General features: G+C 34.9%; 1 protein-coding gene and 1 long non-coding RNA gene across 9 annotated transcripts in view; one reads left to right on the top strand and one right to left on the bottom strand.

Annotated features, from left to right (window-relative positions):
- The window catches only part of LOC141449287 (uncharacterized), a 239,914-nt gene extending 237,102 nt beyond the window's left edge, over positions 1 to 2,812 (bottom strand). For all 3 annotated transcript variants that reach the window (XR_012455430.1, XR_012455429.1, XR_012455432.1), the window contains exon 1: positions 2,594 to 2,812. This is a non-coding gene — a long non-coding RNA (uncharacterized lncRNA). The remainder of the gene's footprint in view (positions 1 to 2,593) is intronic.
- Positions 1 to 24,422, top strand: part of Shrm (shroom) — a 689,404-nt gene that overhangs the window by 262,153 nt on the left and 402,829 nt on the right. Inside the window, exon 1 of one of the 6 annotated variants that reach the window (XM_074118540.1) lies at positions 3,133 to 3,282. The exons of the other annotated variants lie outside the window; for them this stretch is intronic. The gene's annotated coding sequence lies outside the window, so the exon portion shown is untranslated. Of the gene's footprint in view, positions 1 to 3,132; positions 3,283 to 24,422 lie in introns of those variants that run through there. 6 annotated transcript variants of the gene reach the window in all.

Below are 24,422 nucleotides of genomic sequence, written 5' to 3'. Positions count from 1 at the left end.
GAAATGAATTGGACACTTCAACGAACGAGCTGAAAGAACAGACAACTTCAAAGAACTAACAAGTGCCCGTCACTGTTTAGCAGCATTCTGTGTAAATTACAATAACCATTGTACCCACTGTGATTCACAGCCCTACAGTCTGTGGTTCACAGTTCCTGTCAACCACCTCCCAATTATGAAAATATGCCCAAAATGAAAAATATGAAAAAATATGTACATATTTTGATTAAATATGTAGAAATATTTATTTATTTTAATCAAATATGTATAAATATGCGATAACATCCAAATATGTGGAAATATGTGAAATAAAAGTAGACTCAAACGGCTTAAAAAGTGTCAGTATGAATACTTCTAGTTGAAAAACGTCTGTAAATTGCCTAGAAAAAAATGTAAATACATACGAATCCGTTCCCTATTTATCACAAAGTGTACAGTCCTTAGAAACGAAAACTTTAATTTTAAACTAATGCCTGTGAATTGGCTTTCTTTGTTTTACTAAAAACTGAAACTTAAATTATTATTGAATTTAATAACCGGCCAATAATTATGCGCAGGACATTCAGTTTGTTAACAGTTCTTTTTGTTATTAATGCAAATTTTCAGGAAAATAAAAACCTAACTTTAAATACTGGCGTGAATTCCAAAGCAGATTAAAAACAAAATGAAATAAGTATTTCTTTAACTTCAACCGTCTTCATTCAATATTCATCATTTTCTAGTAATAACATTCTTCCCGCTCCGACCATTAAAAGATAACAAAACCGTTCTTTAGTTACTATTTTTAGAAAATACTCATTAACTGTGTGGTAATGTATAATCTACTGTTTAGAATCCTCCGTTGTTCTACTCATTTCTGTGTTTATAAGTGAACATTGGGCACATTAGATTAAAGTACAAAGAAGTAAAAGAAGAAAAAAAAACAAACATTGTGTTCTTGATTGCGGAGTGATTATGTAGGTCATACAATTGCCCGCCTGCCACACTTGTACCGCTATCATCCGAATTGTGTGTCTTTTTTGATTACAGTTTACAAATAAATCCGCTCTCATAATTTCCTTATTACTAAAAATGTTTACCTTTAACATTTACCCGATACCTATTAATTAAACAAATTGTGCATTTTTTTTTTTCCGCCCAAACAAAAGTATTGTTACAACGAAAAATTACAGGTTTTCCGGAGAAGTGTTTGGCCAAAATACTTACCACAAACATGTACGCCTTCCATAATTTTTTTTTCCCCCCAATTTCCGGGGTGTTACTTGATGCCCTTACCGATTTTCTTTCACACGTAACTTGTCAAGGTGAAAGAAGTACATTCCATTTTAAATTAACTTCACAGTTGAGAAGTAAGTACTTTATCCTCTGCTGAGGCAAAAGTCGACAAGACAGACATTTAACAAAATTATTTCCAAATTACAGACATCAGCTAATAATAAAAACAAAAATGGAAATTGAATTTAAACCTATCGAAAACTTAAGCAACCTTTCATGAAGGTAACGAACAAAAAAAGATTTAAGATGCCTACAAATAACTGGGAAATCTCTCAGAATCAGAAAGATCAAGGAGTGTTCTAGCTCGTCGTAACTCTCAACGTCGATGCAACAATCAAAACCCAACTGAGACAATTCTAGCCTCTTGTTAATACTTACCTATTCCGACATAAACCTGACAAAATTTGAAAAACATTGGGAAAAAAATGCTAATTCAAAATTTATAGTCGATTGAGCTATCAAAAAATATAATATCTAAAAGGCTTAGAAAACTATTCCAAAAAAATCCCATGGAGATATCAAGAATGCTAATTTTGGACTTCACACAATGAAAAAGAAATTATTAAAGAGAATAGATTGAAATTTTTATAAATTAATACCGAAAAACCATTTGCGGAAACCATGAATACTACATTTAAACTACTGGTCGTTTAAATAAAAAATATTAACGAATACAGTAACGAAGAATAGAAATAAATACGAAAAACAAAATTTGAGGAATAAAGAATGTTGATATTGATCAAAGAATACATCAAAAAAGCTTGAAATCAATTCCAAAAAACGAAGTGGGGAAGAAAGAATGATTATTTTTTACTAATAGTCTATAAAAAGAGAAGGTTATACATTAAAAAAGTTTAGGAAACAAAAAAAAACTTAGGGAACCAAAAATGCTTATTTTGAAATTATAATTAATTATAAAGGAAAGATTAAAAATTACATCAAAAAAGTTTAGAAATATATTCCTAAAATACAACTTGCGGAAACTAAGAACTACTAATCGTTTAAATACAAAAGATAAAAGAATACAGTAAGCAGGGATCGAAATCCCTTCCAAAAAATAATTTAGGGAAACAAAGAAAGATCTTACAACAGGTTAAATAGAAATTATTAAAGGATATATTAAAAATGTTTAGAAAGCAATTTAATTACTTTTTGTAGTATTTAAAATTATGGAATTAACTAACATTGAATGTTGTCAAGACGTAGCATTAATATTAATTTGTAAGTAATAATTAAACGATAAAATGTTATTTGCATGCAAGAATAATAAAAATATAATTGAAATATAAAATAAGTAATTGACAATAAAGTGATTTACCTTGTTTAAAGTCCATCAGCATCCCAATAGATCACCAGCCCAATAGCACTTGACACTTTTTAAAATAATTCACACTATACACATTAAGGATAACTTAAATACAATTTATAAAATACAACTTCACTTTACCATGCACTAATATTCACTTAAAAAATCATGTTAACAAAAAGACACGAGTAACGAATTAAAGAGTTAAAGCCGGTAACTGGCCAGGCAGATCAGCTGGTTTTTTTAAAGTTATCTACGAAAAATGACCTACTTTTTTTTGTATTTATTTTCATTCGTAATCTACAAAAATTAAATTTTTATTAGAGGTTTTATTACGAAATTTAAGATGTGTGAGAGTTGTCACCAGATTTATTAATTTTTTATTTGTGTTGATATAAATCAATCTTTGCTATTTTAAAATCGATTTAAAATAAATCGATGAAATAAAATAAATAAAATTTATCAGCTGATCTAGCTGGCCAGTCACCGACGGCCATCTTTAACTCGTTAGTGGTGTCTCTTTATCAAAGCGATATTTTAAGTAATATTGGTGCTTGTTAAAGTGAAATTCTATTTTATAAATTGTGTTTAAGTTATACTTAGTGCGCAAATAGTATTGTGAATTATTTGAGATAGCGTCAAGTGCTATTGGACTGGTGATCTATTGGGATGCTGATGTACTTGGATATTCTTTAAACAAGGTAAGACATTATTAATTACTTATTTTATATTTCAATTATATTTTTATTACTGTTGCATGCAAATATCATTTTATCATTTAATTATAACTTATTATTGATTTCTAAACCTATTTGAAGTACTCTATTATCTTTTCTATTTAAAGGACTATTAGTTTAAAATTAGCATTCTTTGATGCCGCAAATAGTTTTTTGGTCTTTGTTTTTAAACCCTCTTAATTTGTGTAAATATATCATGGCTTACGAGAGTTGTTGTTTTTGGTAATTATTTTTATACCTTTTTGGAGTATTCTTTAATCTTTCGTTTTTTATTGACAATAAGTTCAAAACTAGCGTTCTTTGTTTCCCCATATTGTTTGTAATGTAATCTTTTCTTTTTAATGAACTATAATTTAAAAATTTGCATTCTTGGTTTCCCTTTTTGGAATGGTTTTTCAAACCTTTTCAATGTATTTATTTTATTAACTTCTCTTTTTATCGACTATTACTCAGTGATGACACTCCATTATCGTGCTCTTCTTACTATACTGCTCTTATGATAGAGTAAATCGCGAGGCCATCTTCTCGTCAGTCTCCTTGAAGGGTTCCCTGGTATTGCAGAAGAAGATAGGTGTTCTATTAAAGGGTTCGAATTAGCTGCTGATGAAATTTTAAGAAACTGAGTTTCCGCAAGATTTTTTAAGGGATTTTGAGATCATTATGGATGGGTAAGGTTAGAAACATAAGCTCCGTTTTAGCAGTTTTTTTTAAAATCAATTTTTACTTTCTCTCACTAGTTGTTTAAGGGCTTGAACTGGTTCGAATGTTTGTGCAGTCAGTGAATGTACTGTCTTTGACATTCAACAGAACGTGGCGCGAAATAATTACCAAAAAACTTATACATTCTTTTAAATCACAATTAAGTTATTGCTCTTCGAGGTTCAATAAATAAGTAACTAGTTACAACTTGATTACATAGTTGCTTTCAATTAAATGCCATACTTTTAATGTTTAACTGTAGGCTTTAAAAGTTATCGGTTAGTGTTTTCAGTTTCTTTTGGTGTTATCGCGATGTTCTTGGCATTTAGGTGTCAGCAGCTGGAATGTTTATTCAATATTAGCACCAATGTTAATCAATAAATTATGGAAACTTGTAGCTGTTCAATCATAAAGTTCCTCGCCTAACTTGGAGGCTCTACTCTAAAGGTTCTGTTCCTGATGAACTCACCATTCGGTCTCATTTCCCACATCTCCTACTTTTAGAGAAGGCCGTTGTGTAAACTAATGGTTTATATGACTTAAGTTCTTTTTCGAGGATTTCTTTCGTCACTTCTGGTCTCGTAAATCTTCTCCTATCACGCGGCAGCCTTGAGAACTACGAAGTCAATAAATTAATGCCTTCGTTTTTAAGAAGGCTTTGTTTACAGATGATCAAATTTTGTGGTCGATGTTGCGAAATGTTAATTTTTTTTTTTTTTTTTTTTGGCGCATCAACAGCTGAGGTCATTAGCGCCCGGAGCTTTTTCCAGTGCACTGCCGGCCTCCGGACAGTGTTCTCTCGTTACAGACAACACTGTCCATCACCGGACAGTGAGCTGTAAGAAGCTCCTAGGAAGAGAAAATCTAAGGGTCAGCTGCTGGATTCGAACCCGGGACCTCCGCGTGGGAGTCCAGTATGCTAACCTCATAGCTAATCCCTTCCCTGAAATGTTGTTAATATTGTTCAATTTAGCCACGAGGGGCGTTCATTAAACATATTTCCTGACACACTTCCTGTGGGCTGAGAGCAATGACATGGACTCAGCATTGGCTGAGTTATTAGTCTTTCTCAGTTTAGGTGCCACCTGAGGAAGACACAATTCGCTTGTAGAAGAAGGACTTATGTTGCTCAATAAAGTCATGTTTAATTTGGAAATCAGAGTCTCATTATCTAGAAAATGCTTGCCCTTAAAAAATAACTTCTTTGTTGGAAAGTGTTGGAAGTACGATGGTGCGAGGTCGGGTGCATAAGGAGGAGGGGAATTTCAAAGCCACAGAAGCATGCTTCCTTTTGATTAACATGTAAGTTGTGAACTGTCTTGCAGAAGGTGGACAACATTTGGAGAGCATGCAACGGCTCTTGGTTTTGGGCTAGGTGGTGAATGGTTACCCGGCGATTTACCAAAATGGTTGTGTTCATCAATGGGGTCGCCCGGGTATTGCCGCTGTTTGCACCTAAGTCCCACCATTTTTGATTTGATGATGCCATTTCTTGACTACATTATATGATTGGGAATCATAACCATAAAGCTCTTTCATTTCATCGTATTCCGCTGGGTCCATTATCAAACAACCTCCCACCACTTTAGCACCTGTAAAATCAAAACCGTTATTAGTTCTGAGTTGCAAATTGCGCTTAACCTTTAGAAACTTACATATATCATTACACATGTGCAGTTTCAGCGTCCTGTGATATCCCCTCGATCAGGGGAAATTTATAATGAACGCCCTCTCGTAACTAGCCCGTTGCGTTTTTTTACAATAATTTTTCACATTATATTCTGTCGCAGAGTAGTATTTAAGATTAAAAATATGTTTCATGGAAAGATTTAATAAATCATTAACTAAAGTGTAGGGTAGATTTTCAATTTTCTACAGACATATGGAAAATGGTAATTACAAAATGGATTTTGTGTGTCTGTAAGGAGTCGATCTGAGGGTAGCCTGTCTGTAATTCGCAACGGAAATTTTCAGATAGTTCAAATTGCATATTTCGCTTAGGTACCAACAGTGGTTGCCACTGTAAAGGTTGGTCAACTTGGAAGTTTTACTGAATTACCTATTTTACTGAATAATTTTTTCAGTTTTTTTTAAGGATTTCCTTAAAAACAGCTCCTGCGATCTTGGTGATCTAGTTGCATATATGCAGATCAGACACACTCTGAAACATTTCTCCTGAAAAATTCGATTAAGTGGAATTCTAGGTGGGGAAGGGAACTTTCCTCTAACGTGCCATTTTTGTATTTTGTCTTTTCAACGCATAATATTAATAAAATCAGGTAATAAAATTTCAGCCTTACTTTGGTTCATTCAAAAATGTATTGCCTTTGAACTATGTCTAGCATTACCATAACTTAGAAGTTGCTTTCTAATAAGAGTTATATCTTGGGCACGCAAAACAGAATGTGAAATTATGTTCGTCCTCTTGTAGGTTGCACATGGAGCAATTTTCTTTTAGAGCCTTTATCAGAAAACCTTGAAAGAGTATTTTCCCATTGATCTTTAATTATATGAAAATACATGCAATTCGGAATAAATAGTCAGGGAAAGAGCCCATCTCCACTCTTATAGTGACGTTTGATTGTGATGTACGTGGGTAGGACATGTATGTACGCAATGAGGTAGTCTCGCTATCTAGTTGTTAGAAAGAAATAGCAAGGTTGCCACTGTCAGTTTGGAAGACTGTCCCAAGGTCGGATACAATAGTTCTACCGTCATCATCTTATTGTATACACTTCTATAACAGCAACAACTACCATACAAAAAGCAGCTAAAAGAAGTATGTTATGTCCTAGATAGTATGGCAGGTTAGCAGACAATACCTCCTCCGGACTCTTCAGCACAGTTCTCTTATCTGTCTCTTTCTGTGCAGTCTGGCCACACTATTTTACTTCTTATCTAATGTGGTGTACATATTTTCGTTATTCATAATAATCTATTTTTTAAAATAATTAACTAGCTTGAATTGAACTTGAATTTCACTTTAGAAATCGTTAGGCTCGCCTCGTTCCATTATTGTACATATATTGGGTCTTGGTGTAGTTAGACTTTGTGAAAGCATGAGGAGACTTGACTGTAACTTGTTCAAGGCTGTTCAAGTTTGTCATAGATGGAATCAGTGTATGTTGTAACTGAAATACTTCTATTTCAACCAACCGTTGGTCTCCGCTCTTGACTTTATGGACGTGTTTATTGCTTTATTTTTCGCAGCCTTTTCTACAAGAGTTAGATGTGACAGTGTGATCGGTACATTAAAAATTTGTAACAGAAAAACAAAACATTTCAAAACCTTGCTGGTTTACACAATTTTTTCCCCCCCAAACTAAGTCACACCTAATTTTATGTTGCATTCAAATCTATACTATTTCTCTAAACCAGTAGTGTTGCAAATATGCTTTGGGATTTCCTCCATCAACAGTTTGGTGTGTTGACGACGGGTTCTGATGTACGATTGAAGTAATTCTATTGAACCATACACCTGCTGACGTTGAAACCATTCAGTTAGGTTCGGAATGGACGTCCAAGAGGAATGGGAAGCCAGTAACTACCACTAAAAGCCAACACATCTCATTCCACCCACATCATCTCCTCCATCATCGTTCATCAAGTGAAATCGAAAAAGAAATAGAAAGAAAGTCATGCAAAATTATGCTATTCCAGTATTTCCTAATGTATTATACAACGCGACATACCTTTCATCAAAGATTTCTAAAACTGAATTGGAACTCCGTGAATATTCCTCATGCCCTTTCATTGAACAAGTTTCCCTTTAAAATTGATTTAGGTTTTATCTTTTCAATTTTTTTTTCCATTTTCAGTTTACGAAATTTATTAAATCGTACTCAGCCAAATCAACTCGATCAACCAAAATTACTTGAACTTTGCAACAGAAGGTGTTGGTCGGATTGATTAGTAGAAACAATAGCAAATCTTTAATTTTTTTACAGCTCTACCAGCTTCCACTTCATTACTAATAAACATTGATTGGACATGTAGTAAAATGTTGACTGATCATTTAATGATCAATTAAGTCCAATAAGAAATTCTTAACGGCTTCTAAAATATTGCCAACTTTATATGGTGGTTGATAGGCGTCACGCTAGTCGAGCGGTTAGAAGAGGCGAGACCTGTAAAGCTAATATTTATTGTGGTACTGGGTTCGATTCCCGGTCTAGGCCTTGGATTTTATTTAATGGTTAATAAAAGATATTTACATTAAAGTATGTTTGCTATTCGCCACCGTCTACTGTCTGAAAAAATAGGCAATTACAGTGGTGGTTGATGGTTTTCATTTGAAGAATGTGCTTTGAAACCATTATTATTTTGCATTTTTTACATTAATTTACATACTTAGATTTATTAACGTGTACTAATTTTTATTAAACGATTAATATATATAGACAATTTTATTGTAGCAAAAAGCAATTTAAAAAAAAAATGAAGTCAATAAAAAATTGAGCAGGAAGTATTTATTTGATTTACCCTCTGGCAATATAGAATAGCATAACTTCCTGGTTATGAAGGTGTCAGAAAACGTCTTTCAAGAAACGTCCGTGTGAAATAATTCTTCAGGACCAGTTCAATGGACCCGATTGAATGTAAAACTATCTATGCGGGGTATTTTGTGTTTAATCAAATAGTTAGAAATTCAGTTGACTGTTTGAAATGATTGTGTAAAGGTTATATTGCTTTTTTCTTACAAGCACTATTGATCATTCTCAAATCAACATTTGGAAAATATTTTAAGCTCTGGTGCATTGTAAATGTAGATAACGTTATTCTTGTAGAATCGTGTTCCTTGAAATAAAGGTGGAAGATTATTAGCAAGAGAAGATAGGATGAAACTATGATCTGGCAAACTTATCTTAATCGTAAAAGTTCCAAATTTTTTTTTTACCTCAAAGAATAAAATAGAGATTTATAGAGATAGAGATACTAATCTTCCGCGATATTTCTCTCAGATTAGAAGCGGTGAATTTCCTAGATATGGCACCAAATGGTTCACAGCAAGTTTGAAATGGATGGTCTAAATTGTAGTCAAATTTCTTAAAAAGTGCTTTTTCTTCCTATATTCTTTTATAAATAGATATTATCTTAGTGCACGTAACTATTATCTTTAAATCAATCTTCTCTGGCCAAAGAGGCAGCAGTGTACGAGTCCTAACTGGACCACGTCTTCATAGAGTTTTCTTCTAGTAGTAAATCCAAAAGAGTCAACCTTTATTTATCTTCCAGGGATTTGTGCAAAATATTCGCAGTGTAAAAATAAGCTCATATCTTTTATTTGATAAGAAAATTCACAAATAATATTTATTTTTAGAGCAGTTTAAGAGTTTAGTATTTACTTTCTTCATATTCATTAAACTAAGTAGTTCCTGCTTACAAAATGTGCACTTTTCTCTTTGCTCGACGGTTAAAGAGATTCTCCATTCTTATATATTCATTGAGACATAATTCCTGAATTGCCTGAGTGTTACGAGTAAGAATGCAGAGGGAATATACGATTGGCATCCTTAACAGTCAACTTTTTTCCCACCTATAGTTAGTGATTTCTATATTATTAGAGATGACATATGTAAAATTCTGGAAATTACTTAGAAAAGTGCATAATAAAAATGCATACATTTATTAAAATTAGTAATCGAGATGCTGGCGGATTGCCAATGTTTACTAAGAACTTAAAAAAAAAAATGAATCGCTATTATAGAAATTTAAATAATTATGCGTTTTTGGGTTTGGTTTTGCTGGCTAGGTTTAAGTGCATTCCCCTATCAGCTGCAGTGGTAATTACCGTAATTTTATTAAAGAAATTGCATACATACATTTATTTATTATAATTTATTTTAAAGAAACCATTTCTTCTTCGTATTTCTTGTCAAGTTCTGAAACATTTACATTTTATGACAATTTTCTAGCCTCTGTAATCAAACCAAGCTGGAAATAAATTTAATTTAAAGTTGCTTGCGCGATTTTTTTTTAAAATAATTTAAATTCTTATGCACAGAGTTCTGATCATAACAGTGTGCACTGATATTATTGCCAGTTAAATGCAGGTATTTTCTGAAGATTTAAGAATAATTTTACACAGATTGGGAGCATTCAGTAAGGGAGAACTTCGTCTAAACTATTGATAATAATTATTTCAACATCAACAGGAGGTTTTGATCTCTTTGCAACATCTTTCTTATTCAGGGCTTTCAAACACTTCTTATGATTTTTTTTTTGTGATATTGATTAATAATTGATAAGTTAAATAGATTTTTACTACATACGAGGGTCGTTTGAAAAGTCCGTGCAAAGTCAGAGAGATCACCACTGGCGCGTATCGAGGTTATGTTTAGTTAGTAGCATCTCTTGGAAGAACACACACCAAGTTTCAGCCAGATCGGTCTATTTCTTTGTGTTTGGCATTCGTTTGAATCGAGGAAGTCGAGTAATTTTCAAAAAATGGACGAAAAAGAATTTCGTGTGTTGATTAAACACTACTTTATGAAAGGCAAAACGCCTCAGGAGACTAAAGAGAAGCTTGATAAACATTATGGTGACTCTGCACCTTCGATTAGAACAGTTTATAAGTGGTTTTAAAATTTTCGGAGTAGCCATATGGGCACAAGTGACGCTGAACGTTCTGTACGCCCTGTTGAGGTTACTACTCCAGAAATCATTGATTTTTGAACGACGCAGGACTTTAAGCGTCGTTTCGTCACTGTGGATGAAACATGGATACATCACTACACTCCTGAGACCAAAGAACAATCTAAACAATGGGTTACCAAGGGGGAATCTGCGCCAAAAAAGGCGAAGACCGTTCCTTCGGCCGGAAAGATTATGGCTACTGTCTTTTGGGATTCGCAAGGAATAATCCTCATCGACTATCTGGAAAAGGGTAAAACTATTACAGGTGCATATTATTCATCGTTATTGGACCGTTTGAAAACCGAGCTGCAAGAAAAACGCCCACGATTGGCCCACAAAAAAGTCCTTTTCCATCACGACAACGCACCAGCTCACACCTCAGCAGTTGTGGTCGCAAAATTAATGGAAATAGGGTTCCAACTCGTTTCACAACCCCCCCTATTCTCCAGACTTGGCTCCCTCGGACTACTATTTGTTCCCCAATATGAAGAAATGGCTGGCGGGAAAAATATTTTATTCAAACGAGGAGGTGATTGCGGAAACGAATGGCTATTTTTCAGACGGACAAATCCTATTATTCGGAAGGGATCAACAAACTAGAGCAGCGTTGGACGAAGTGTATAAGCCTAAAAGGAGACTATGTTGAAAAATAAAAAAGGTTTACCCCAAAAAATTAAGTAGTTTTTATTTTTGCACGGACTTTTCAAACGACCCTCGTAATAATTTATTTTCATTTATTACGTAAAATTGATTTTTCGCCTTTAATTGTGCGCTTCATAGTTTAACTTAACCATTTTTGCTTAATATTTACTTAATAATGATGGAAATTAAAACCTTTTGAACACATGCCAAACTGCTGACAATGTTTTCTCGCAAAAAATGCATTGTATTGTCAAATATTATTAGTCAAGGACCACAAAACAAAGTTCAGCTTTGTACATTTGGGACTTCTGCGCTTTATAAGGCACTAGCCTAACTTATATTATTATATGTTTTATTAAGTTTTTAGCTGATTGAATCCAACTTATTTAAGCGTCTTTTTTTGTTGTTCAAAAATTTTGTAAACCTATTAATTGTTTTTGTTCGTTTGTTTCAGGTGAGCTGTCATTTATCACTTAAATTGGTTATGTTCGGTAAGTAATTCAATTTCTGTACTTCCTGTTTTCTTCGCAAATATATTTTTTTTTCTTCATTTTTCTTCCGATATTGTTGAAATCTTACTGAAGATTGTGGTTATTTCCAGAGTACTTATTTGTATTCATATGCAGCTTAACGATCACAGTTGAATTAGAGCTCTCCCATTTTTTGGAAAAGGATGTGTAGCTTTTTATTTTTTTTTATCCTAGCTAAAGAAAGTATTGCGACCATATTTTGATATTTCAAATCTTCACTCTCTGGAAGACCACCGGGGAACCGATTTTTGTAAATTCTGTTCTTGGAAACTGATGTCTCCCACAGTGCACGTGTACTTTGTCTTATCTTCAATTTATAATTAAACCAATTTATGTTGCGGCTAAAAAAATGCAAAAAAAAGTTAAAGTAAAATTTCTTTTTTTATTTATTTATTTATTTTTCCATAAATTTGTAATTTCTCAAAATAATACTTTGTGAAAATTGGCAAATATTCTTGGGAAAGATAATTGTTTTATTGTCTTTAATTGTTATCACAATTACTTCACTTTTGGTGAAAATAATAATAATGCTTATCTAGCACCATCCAAAATAAGCGCGATAATTTCATCATTTTTCTTCGGAATATTTTTTATCATTTTAATAACTTTGATTAATGTTTTTTTTAGGTTTCTTGAATTCGCAAATCAGTTAATTTATGTGGAAAATTATTTTATGAAATCTTTTATTGTTTGTAAAGCACACGTTCGTCTCCTTCTGGTAACTGTAGATGAAGTACAATATTAGGTCAAACTTCGCTTACGTAATTAGTACCCTATTATATTACACAGGTAATTGAGGCATCTAATTATACTTACGTGGAACTTTAGAGAGAAGCGACCCTCGTTTTTCCCGTTATTTGGGAAATGTTCCAAGTAAATGTTATAGATCTAAGCGTAAACTGCGATTAAAGTTAATAAAAATTGTCGTTTTTCAAGATAATTACAAAAATCGATGGAGTAAAGAGGTACTTCTATTTGGCTGATTTTGTTACCCTTGGTGGCACCGATTCGAATTATCAGATTTAAAATTTCTGAGGTTTTTCATTTTTTAGTTACGATGGATACACTGAAGACTCAAGACTAAAAAAAAAACACTTTTTTTGGACTTAGGGGGCCCTTAAAACAGAAATTTCTGGTAGAAAGTCGCCATAAAAAATACCATATCTTTCTCTTACTAGTAGAACGAGGAATGAGTGAGAGTTGAAATTGAAATAGATCGTAGAACAGGTATACCAGGGCAGGAAGTACTAGTTTTGGGGCTGAACGTACGTATAAGGAGCCGTTGGGAAGTTGCCACGAGCCCTTACATGAAGGCCGACAGGTGCACTAAACTAGGAACATATGCCGGCCAGCCGGTGAATACTATAGAATGTGATCAACCATGCGAACTGTCGTCATAGACAACATCTACTCCACTTAGATGGGCTCCAGACTCCAAAAGTCACTTAAAACCAGAACTCTGTTCCTTGGTGAAGATTTCTCTGGTGTTAATAACAATCTATGAAAACATGTTTTTTTTTACCCTCAAAATGGAGACATAAGTTTGGCTGATGGATTTAGTTTGCCTTTCGTTTTGGTAAATCTTTTGTAAAACTTTTCGAGGAGAAATAAAACGACAATTTAATTTATTTGAACGTACTTTTCATGCGCACTATTCAAAACGCTGCTTTTTTACTGTTTATTTGTGGATATGTAAACAAAGAACCGAAGAGACTCTGTGCTTGGGTATAAATCAGATTACTCTGATCACAGGCCTATTCAGGGGCTTATTAGCTCGGAACAGTTGTGCAGATTGTGCCAGGAAGTGGAGGAAACGGCCATTCACTGGCTGTTTGATTGCGTTACAATCGAGCAATCGAGCGGTTGCGCTATGAAACCTTTAGAACTTTGAGACTAAAGGAGATAGTGGCGCAAAAAGAACTGGTAGGGAAAGTCTCTTGCGGCTGCGGTGCCGTCGGGCGCAGGTCCCGTCCCTTTTCTAATTCTACAGATTATTTTCTTCAGTTATTATTTACGAAGTTCGCTGCGTTAATTACTGCAAAGAGGCGAGCTAAATGTTGGGTCGATCATCCATTCAAACATTCTTTACTTTCTCTTACTACTGTAAGAAAGAGAAAGTCTTGGGATGGAGTCGACTTCCTTTTTTTCCATTTTTCACCGAAAATATTCGTTTTGATGTCCCCTGAAGAGGAAAAAGTGTTTTTTTTTTATAAATTGCTCTCTCTCCTCCCCTCCCTACTCGTATCTATGTCCACCATTAGCCACAAACAAAAAGTTGCCGAAAGTAAATTTGATCAGCCAACTCAAAACTTAGACTAAATTTGTCTCAGCTTAGATACCAGCAGAGAATGGCACAGTAAGGTTTTGGTCAAAAACGTTCTATCGGAATCATTTTACAAAAATTAATTTCAATTTTTAGAATATTCTCGAAATCAGCTTCTACTATTTAAATTTAGTGCGCTCTTTGTAAATCTATAACTTTTACTATCTGATAAATTGGGTTAAGAGCACTTCTGAGAAAGAAGTCCTTTAAAGGGACATGACTGGATATTGTACCCGTATAATATTAATAAGCATCAAATAGAGACTGAAGTTCAGAATGTGGATGATAATTGGCTGTCCAGAAATGGCACTTTACCCAATAGAATCCTTCGTATTTTAAGATATTTTCGCAAACTCTATTGCGATTTTATTTTTAATTTCTACTAGAAAAGCATAAAATCTATTAATATAACTGAAAGTATTTTTCCCTGAATTATATCAAGGGTTCTTCTGCCAGTGGCGTTGGGTTGATGAAGAGGACCTCTGTAAAACACACTAGTTAAATCCAGTTGAAAATTTTTTTTTTTAAAGATTTACGAAATTAGTCAAATTACAGATTTTCCAAATTTGGCTTTGTCTGTCAGTTGGGTGTAGAGCAAATATTCATTCCATACCACCTCTCCTCTTCACGAATCCACTTTTTGTTTATTTGAATCAAAAAAGAGTCAGTGAAACCTTTCGATTCTTCAATTTTCATGCTCATGTACGCTAGAAATAAGGGAAATTTGTTTATATCTTTTGTTTTGTTTTTTTTTTTTAAAAAAAAAGTAACAGCACTTCCCTCGTCGCGATGCGTCCATGGCACAAGAAAGGATACTCGTATATTCATTAAGAGAAGATCCATTAAAGATAAACTTGATGCTCTAATTGCACTTCAGTTTACACCACGCAGCTCATTGTAAAACACTGCACACATTCATCAGATTCAGCGAGAAACAGAAAGAAAGTTGATTTGAACAAAAAGATTTAATTCGTTCACTTTCACATAAACTGTAACAGATCCTTTACAATAATTTCGAATTCGCTTTCAGGACCGACAGTTCATTGCTTGCGTGTTGCCCTTAATTCATTCATTTAGCCCATGTCCGTATGGGTTTTTACTTTTAGTTTCATTTTCTGATGGAAAGTTAATTGTTGCTTTAATTCCATATTTATAATTTTTTCCAAACTTTCCTTCATTAATATTATCTCAGTATCTTCAACTGATTCGACTCGTCAAATTTTTGATTTGATTTCTAAATATCTCTAACTGCAGGAAGTTCACATGAGTAAACTTTTGATTTCCGTCATTACATCTAACAGAACGTAATTCTTTCTGGACCAGTTTTCGAAATTGCTGACGGAAGTACAACGATTTAACATTTTCTGAAGTAAAAAAGTGATTTGTAGAAATTGTGCGATACTAGAGTCGTTTAGTTAATAGGCAGAATGTTTAGTTTTGCCTATTATTGAACTGCCTCAAACGCTAATTATTATGAATTTTCAAAAATTTTATTAATTATGTAGTACAAACATAAATTATGAAAAATAGAAAGTATTTTCATTGATTTATTTGTAAGTTGTAACATATAAAGTGACAACTTCCTTCAAATATTCATCTGCGTAAGTTTAATTAATATTGTTTTGATGTACGTTTATTTTTAATGAGAGTTTTAATTTTTCTTTATTCTTTTTTGGGTTATTTTAATGTTGAAATCTGGAAATGTAAAATTGTTTAATAAGTAACTTTGTAAAGTAATGGCTATTTCGGGCTCAACTTCCAGCAAATTAGATGTCGGAGGCGGCTAGCCACAGTAATTTACTAGAAATGTTTTACGTTAGTTTGTAAATGAAATCAAAGACCTAGTCCGGGAGTCGGAACACGCCTACCCTATTGGCTCTCACCTAGTGTTGTTCAGTTCAGGTTCGTGCTGAAGGCTCAACCGAGTGGAGCTTCGACTCGAGCCTTCAGAGCTCGAGCCTTATAGCGCTCGAAGTTCGAGCCGTGAAGTTCAAGTTGGAGGCTCATAAACATGGAGTTGAAGGCTCACAAAGTGCAAGCCTTTTTAAATTCTTAAGGAATGACGAGTAATGAATGAGCAACGAACATTTAAAAAATTATTTTATTAATTTATACAGAAATATGTTGAAGAATTCATTAGCTGCTTGCTACAAGTTCATTTTATTTTAAGAAATGAATTTATTAATAGTACAAATAAAATCCTTCATATAAAAAACAAAAAAAAAAAAAGCTGGAGCCTTTTGAGCCGAACCTTGGAGGCTCACCGAGCTCTCTGTGAGGCTTCAGCTCGAGCCCTGACTCGAGCCACCCACTGAGCCCTGAGAGCTCGAGCGCTCAAGGCTCGAACCTTATAGCCTTATAGCTCAGCTCTTGAACAACACTAGTCTCACCACTAACCGTTAAGCTATCGAGGGGTAAAATCTTTAACAAATTTTAATGATCAATTCATTTTTTCCCTAAAATTTAGTTTGGAAAGGATACTTCTGCGGAAAAAGAGATTCTTTCCATTTCCTTTTATAGTGGCGATTAAATACATATGACCACATTTTCCGAAATTGCGGAAAATTTGTGTTTAGATGAGATTTTTCTAAAGAAAAGTGAAAGCGAATTTGTTACTTTGTGGAATTTTCTCTCAACAATTTTTTTTTTTTTATACGAGGGGGTACCCAAAAATAACCGGAATTGCGTTGCCGCGCATGGAGCTTATGTAGTACGCATTTCTGCCGCTAGACGTGTTTAGCGCAATTCCTTGCCAGTTCAGTCCTGCCTGTGTTGTCTGCCTGGCTTGTTCTGTTCATCTGCAGTGATTGTTTTTACCAGCGCTGTTTTGTTCTTTTTTCGTTTTTTATGATGGCAAGTTTAAGTGAACAACGTGCAGCTCTGAAATTTTGTTTTCTACTCGGCAAAAATGCTGCTGAAAGTGTTTTAATGTTGAAAACAGCTTACAAAGATGACGCTATGGGAAAAACTCAAGTATACGAGTGGTTTACTCGGTTTAAAAATGGCGACATGTCGATTGATGACAAACCTCGTTCTGGACGTCCATCAACTGCCCGAATCGACGAAAATGTTGAAAAAATTCGAGAGCTGGTGTTCACAGACCGTCGACAGACAATTGATCAACTGTCAGAGAGTAGTGGGTTATCTTGGAGCTTGGTTCAGCGAATTTTAACGGAAGATTTGGGGATGAAAAGGGTTGCTGCCAAGTTTGTTCCTCGAGTTCTGACTGACAATCAAAAAGAACATCGAGTTGAAACATGTCGTGCTTTGAAACAACAGCTTGAAACTGATCCAGACTTTCTGTCAAAGGTCATCATTACTGGTGATGAGTCATGGTGCTATGGTTATGACCCAGAAACAAAGCAACAGTCGAGCCAATGGAAGACGTCATCTTCACCCCGACCAAAAAAATGTCGTCAAGTCAAGTCAAACATCAAAACAATGCTGATTTGCTTTTTTGATGCCAAAGGCGTAGTCCATTCAGAGTTTGTCCCCCCAGGTCAGACCGTCAATCAAACCTTGTATTTGGAAGTTTTGAAAAGATTGCGCAATAGTGTTCGCCAAAAAAGACCCGATTTGTGGCAAACAGGAGACTGGTTCTTCCACCACGACAATGCACCTGCACACACAGCCATCTCTGTTACACAGTTTTTGGCTAAAAATGGCATGGTTCCGCTGCCCCACGCACCTTACTCGCCTGACCTGGCTCCGTGCGACTTTTTCTTATTTCCACGCATGAAAAAGGGCATGAAAGGTCACCGATTTGACAACATTGAAGAGGTCAAGAAAAAAACGAAGAAGGAGCTGTCAGCCATTTCTAAAGATGACTACAAAAAATGTTTCGAACAGTGGAAGCACCGGTGGGACAAATGTATTAGTTGTAATGGAGAGTATTTTGAAGGGGATAAGGTTGTTCTGTAAAAAATTTGTAAATAAATAGCTTTTAAAAAATAATTCCGGTTTTTTTTGGGTACCCCCTCGTATATTGCTATTAGCGTAAATTATAAACTTTTCACTTTTATTTTAAATAATTAAATAATCTGGGAAAAAAGTTTTACTGGTGGATGGAGCTGATGTTTAGATCTATAAAACGGATAGGTGCTCAGTTTAAAATATAAAGTAGTAGGTATGTAAAAGTATTTTCAAAATGTCGTGACATGTTATTCCTTAACCATTCGAATTAGAATCATAAATGCGACCAAAAGCAACCAAGAAATTTAAAACAATGAATTAAAATTAGAAGAAAAACCGGTTATCATCAATTAATTTATTGAGTGGTGAAAGAATGTTGGGAAACAGTAGAGTGAATCAACCTGGTGCGTACAGTGTGCATGAGTCACGTCAGATGTGTGAGCTTACATCAGACATAGTGTAGAGCTCAGGTATGGCAAATAGTTCGACCTCTGTTGCACTGCAGCGCTGGTGAGTCACACAGCTGTTTGCGAACACAATACTGCAAGCAACTTTTATCTATAAAGAAAGGGATCAATGTCATCTAGATAGCTATCCGAACAATATAGTCAGCAGGTCAAGTACTTAGAAGGTTTCCCTTCCTAGATGCTGTAAAGAAATATTTGAATTAATTCAAATTATATGTATTACTAATATTTAAACGATATTTAGTCGTGATAGTTTTTATCAGCCATAAAAATTGAATTAATGAATAGATATGTATCTATTATTACAAATATATTTACTTCAAATAGTGAAATTGCTATATGGATAGCAAAACTTTTTGTTCTCATAGATAACTCCAATTTAATTTCAAAATCAGTCTACCGAGTTATTTTACTATTTTTCTTATTCGACGTATGTTTTTGATAAGTTTAGAAGGACAAAATTTGTTGTGAACCCTCACAACGGCTTTTTCTGTAATTCTAAAGGTAATTTACCTGTACATATTCTTCAAATCAGAATTTTAAAATGGAAAATATACTTTTCTTTGGAATGAGATTCGAGTGCAGCGTTTTTCCAAACTTTGGGAGGAAGCTTTTCTTTTTTGGAGCAAAAAATGAGCTCAAAATTAGTGTTACAAACGGAGAGCATATTATGCTTAAAAGAAGCGTGAGATTTGGAGACGTAAAGGAAGTGGTAGATGTGTTACATTCACAGAAGCTTTCCTGAATTAAATATTAAGTTTTATGATGTGGGATTGCAAGATTCACATTAGGCTGGTCTGGTCTTGTGCCATTTAGGCACGTCGGTAATGCAGGTACATCTATTCTCTGACAGAGAAGAATAAGATGAACAATGGAGCGCCCTCTGTTCACTAATGTAAAGAATGGCCAGCTAGAAATGTGGTTGCTAAAAATAAAGGCAAATTTCGGAGACTCAGCCTAGGTTACCTATCTCGCTCTTAGGATAGATGGTTAATGTGGAATGTAGAAGGGTGCATTACGAATGTACGGTGGATTTTGGGTTGAACGGATTGTTGTCAATGAAGGCTAGAATGATTGGTTCAACCTTACAGTTCCATTCCGAACGTACAGATAGATTTTATATGGAATAGTTTATGATAGAGTCTGTCAAGTAGTCTTTTCAATAGAGGGTAACGTCGTTTAACTTTAATTGATTTTAGTCGTATGTGTGGGATTCTAATTTAGTCTTTTACCGAGATTAAAGGGCGAGGAGTTATTAATTCCAAGGTCGTAATTTTCTCGGATAGTCAGGCTGCTCTACGGGCAATTAGTTCCTACCAGGTCAACTCAAGGCTGGTTTGGGACTGTCTGGGTACCCTGAAGGAAATTAGTGACCAAAATAAGGTCTTTCTGGTTTGGGTACCTGGTCATTCAGGACATAAGGGAAACGAAGCGGCAGATTTATTGGCCCGGGAAGGCTCTGCGGGACACTTCGTTGGCCCGGAGCCCTGTTTTGGGGTTCCGAAGTACGTTAAGACTGCGACCATTAACTTATGGGTGCAGGGTAGGTCTCAGGAGTGGTGGCTTGCTACCGCTGGGCAGAGACAGGCGAAGGAGTTTATTAAAGGTTATTCGCCGAGGCTGACTGCAGAATTAATCCGTCAAGGCCGTGGGGCTATAAAGGATCATTGTAGGCCTATTAACTGGCCACTGCAGGCTCAGGAAACACATGCATCGCATGGGCCTGGCAGATGATAGCCTTTGTAGGTTCTGTCAGGAAGAGGAGGAAACGGCACTGCACGTGTTGTGTCAGTGTGAGGGGATCGTGTGGCTAAGGATGTTACTTCTCGGGGAGGAAAAACCAAGGCCTGAGAGCTTTACCCAAGAGTCGCTCTCCAGCATTACGAGTCTGATTAAAAGGACAGCTCTGGAGGGTGAGCTTTAAAGTGAGGGGAGCCACAATAGATCCAAAGGGGTCGCAGTGGCATAGGCCTTGAGGCCGCCCTAGTCTAATCTAATCTAATTTAGTCTTTTGCGTTTTGAACAGTCCAAGCTAGAAGGACTTATTTTATAAAACAAATTTACTGTACGTAGTCCCATATTAAACCACTGCTGCACCTACTTGAAGTCATGACCTTCCACATTTATGTTCCATTTTACCTAATGTCATTCTTTAATAATAAAAGTGAAATATTATTTAGATAATATAAGATATAAAACTGTATACTTGTGAGAATCGCCTGTATATGCATTTCTTTAACATTTTATAGCTAGCTTATTTGACATTCTTATCTTCAGTTTAATGTTTATACGCTTATCAAGGCTGTTGAAGGTACACATGAGATAATAGTGTGAAACAGAGAGAACACGATAAAGTTTTCATTGTAAGGGAAAATATTTCTTCATAAAATTGTATTTCCTTATTTTTTTCTTCACTTGGGACAAAGAAATCTGAAACAATACGTTGACTTGAATAGATATAAATATTTACTTGACGTTAGTTAGTGATGAGCATCGTTTTTAATCGGGAGGAAAACAAGTGACTAAGATTTATTTGATCCTGATAAATACACCAAAGAGATAATTTTCTCGGGAAATGTTTTATTTATCTACACGCCAAAAATAATCATAATAAAGATGGTTGGTGCAGAGCTATGAAACGTGGCTTTGTAAGTTGGAGATCCGCAGTTCGGATCCCCTGTGTAGTTGCTTTTTATTTGTTAGAATAAATATGCTAAATTCACTGAATATATATAGTCTACAGATTACAGAATCATGAGAGATTATAAAAATACTTGCATGTTCTCTTGTTAAAATTGAATTTTGCTTACAACAAAACAGGTTCATATAGCCTGATTAACAGTTTAAAGCAATAATATTAGGGCGTTTATCTTAGCCGACCAGCCGAAACCGGTCAGTGACCACAGACTCTGAGACAGCCTATCAAGGAAATGATCTTTGATGTTTCCCAGACATAATGTACACCCTAACTCTGGTTCATTTATTTTAACTCGTTAAGAAAGGGACCGCCAAATAAACTACCATCTCCACCGGAAGTTGTTTTTAAAGGATGTTGACAACACTATAGTTAGGTGATATCAACCTTCCTCGCACATTTATCCCTTTTTAAAGAAAGTCTGTGGCGAACACTAACTTGACTTTCTTCAGTCTAAAGGTTCTCTAGGTTGTAACTTATATATTTTTTATCAACTCAAAATATTAATATATATTTAATTTTTCTGATTTAATCCCTAATAGCAAGTTTTTTGATTTTGGGATTTTAATCCAAGATTAGAGGTTGATTAATCACTTTAGAGAACATAATTTGTCTTCGCCCTACGCTTCCGTCTCAAGCTTTACTTGCTGACCCTTGATGTCTACACCGAACTAATTAATAAACCGCTGATGATCTATAAAAGACTGAAATCGGTCAAGGATGCAAGGAAAAACATGCGTGCTACGACAGATAAAAAGATCAGCGATATTACCCAGCACTGCGGATCTAACCAAATTTTCAATTTTTTCTTCATTTTCACTACAATTTCCTGTTGGTAAAACTGTACTTTCAAATGAAATGGCATTTTCAGCGAGAAGACAATTCCCGTTCCCCTTTAGAACTCCCTAAAACAAAATTTCTGGGAAAAATAAAAGAAAAACTGGGATCACAGTTATGGATCTATGTGATAACCTTGGAATTCCATCAACTTCGTTTTCCTTGAAATTTACATGTCACAACTTTGCATTATACTGAAATTGTTATGTATTAAAGAAAAACCTCTCCTGGGACAGCCTTTAATAGAATTTCCCCTGAGAATCTGCTTCAAATAATAGATGTAGATCTAAATGAGTGCCATCAGTGTAGAATGTATTCAGCTAATCGTTGCTACAATTTTCCATGTAATCGAAATGAACTCCTAAAATTAAAACATCCTTTCAGTAATGTGCTGTTTCCGTTCGAGGAGCTGATCTCGTGATGGGGTCCAATCGAAATATACATTTTTCCACTTCCTGTAATTTTTCTTCATTGTACACACGGTTCATAGAAAATTGACCAACTATTCATTGGGAAAACGTTAGACCAAGTAATACAAAATAGTGGTGGAAAAATGTTCTGTACTGCATTCTTTAAACTGAAAGATGCAGAAACATCAAGGTGGATAAATTTTTATCTTCATTCAATGATGCATATAAAGTAGTATATTTTAATATCTAACAGAATTCGAATTGCAATCCAATTCCAGTGCAACAATAACTTGGGACTTAAAGTAGTTGAGAAAACGTGATTCATTGCAGTGGAATGTACTATTGGTTGAGACCAAATAATTTACCGTGACAGCAATCTGGTTGCGACAGTTTGATAGAAATCATTTTTACCTACTCCTTGTATGATTTTATTTTAGAGTAGTATTTGTATATAAATCATTATCAGCCATATTCCGAACATCAAAAGGACTCCTTCAGGGTTGTTGCCTTTCCCCAACATTATTTAAAATATATGTAGATGTAGCCCTTCGTAAATGGTCCCGCAGCTGTAAACCGTTGGGATTAAATATAAATAATGGCGAATACTTACACAATCTGTTCTTCGCCGATGATCAGGTGGTTATTACTGAGGACTTAGACGAAGCTAATTTTACGTATGTGTACTAGACTGGCCCAAGAGAATACAAAATGGGGCTTAGCTATCAATTTTAAAAAACTGAGTTCATGAGTAGCCAAGGAGGGCTACTAGAAATCGAGGGGGAGAAAATTAAAAATGCAATCTACTTTAAATTTCTGGGTACCATCCTTGAAGTAGATGGCGGCTCTAGGAGAGAAGTGTAAAGAAGGATCTCTGAGGGTCGCAGAGCCATAGGGTTGCTTAATCCTCTACTGTGGAGCAGTAACATACTACCGTCAGTAATAAAGGCTAATGTAGAGTTCCATAGTCGAAAGCATTATACTGTATGGTAGTGAAACATGGACTCCACTAAGTAAAGAGAGAGGGAAATTGTTGGCAACCGAGATGATTGAAAGAGTTAGAAATTCGGAGATAAGAAAGACTGTGAAAGTAGAGAAGGACATCCTCCAAAGAATTACGGAGAAAAGGTTAGAGTGGCTCGGACATGTTTCAAGGATGGAAGAGCAAAGGATTTCCTAGAAGGATCATGGAATGGGGCCCAGAGAGAAGAAGGAGAAGAGGCAGGCAGAAGCTGTCATGGCTGAAGATGGCTAAGGAGAATATGGCTGGATATGGCGTTTCGATAGAAGATGCAAAAAATAGAGAGATTTGGAGGAGTAAAATAAAAAATTAAATTAGTTTGGACGAGAAAAACTGCTAAGAAAAGACTCGATAGATTATGGAGGAAGTTGCAGTTACTCGAAGAATTCTTTCTACACCCTTCTAACCAATCAAGTGTGTATGATTTCCTAACAATCACAAAGTCAGACAAGACACCTGCTCTGGAATAACCTTAAAAGTTTTGGTTGTTTCATCCATTATATTCTTTTTATCTATTTTCTATCTCGCCTCATTGGCTATCCTGTTCTCCAGTCTCTTCTATTCGTTGTGGTTTAATATAATTTTACATTTTGTTCCTCTGGAATTCCTTTCACCGTTCGCTTCTTTGTAAACAAATGTTTCAACTTCAAAGAATTTACATATACTTGGAGAAAACTCAGTGCAGTGACACGAAGGAATTCGTCGAATATCTGGTCATTTCGAGTTTAAGGTTGTTGCTCGAGAAAATTAATTAATTCTGTGATGGTAATAAATTTTCGATTTATAGACAAGAATCTCTAAAAGTAAAGCTATCAGAATATTTGTTTTCCTTGATCAGGTAATCTACAATCAAATAGTTTCTTCCGCATTGTCCTTTGCATGTCTTCCTCTCCTGTCAACTTAATCCTCCCTAGAGTAGTGTCTTTTCTTCCGTA

The sequence above is a fragment of the Rhodnius prolixus genome, unplaced genomic scaffold (genome assembly GCF_049639745.1).
Source record: "Rhodnius prolixus isolate KJV_2025 unplaced genomic scaffold, Rpr scaffold_2, whole genome shotgun sequence".
In the NCBI taxonomy this organism is placed as follows: domain Eukaryota; kingdom Metazoa; phylum Arthropoda; class Insecta; order Hemiptera; family Reduviidae; genus Rhodnius; species Rhodnius prolixus.
This window is presented reverse-complemented; position numbering and strand designations above follow the sequence as displayed.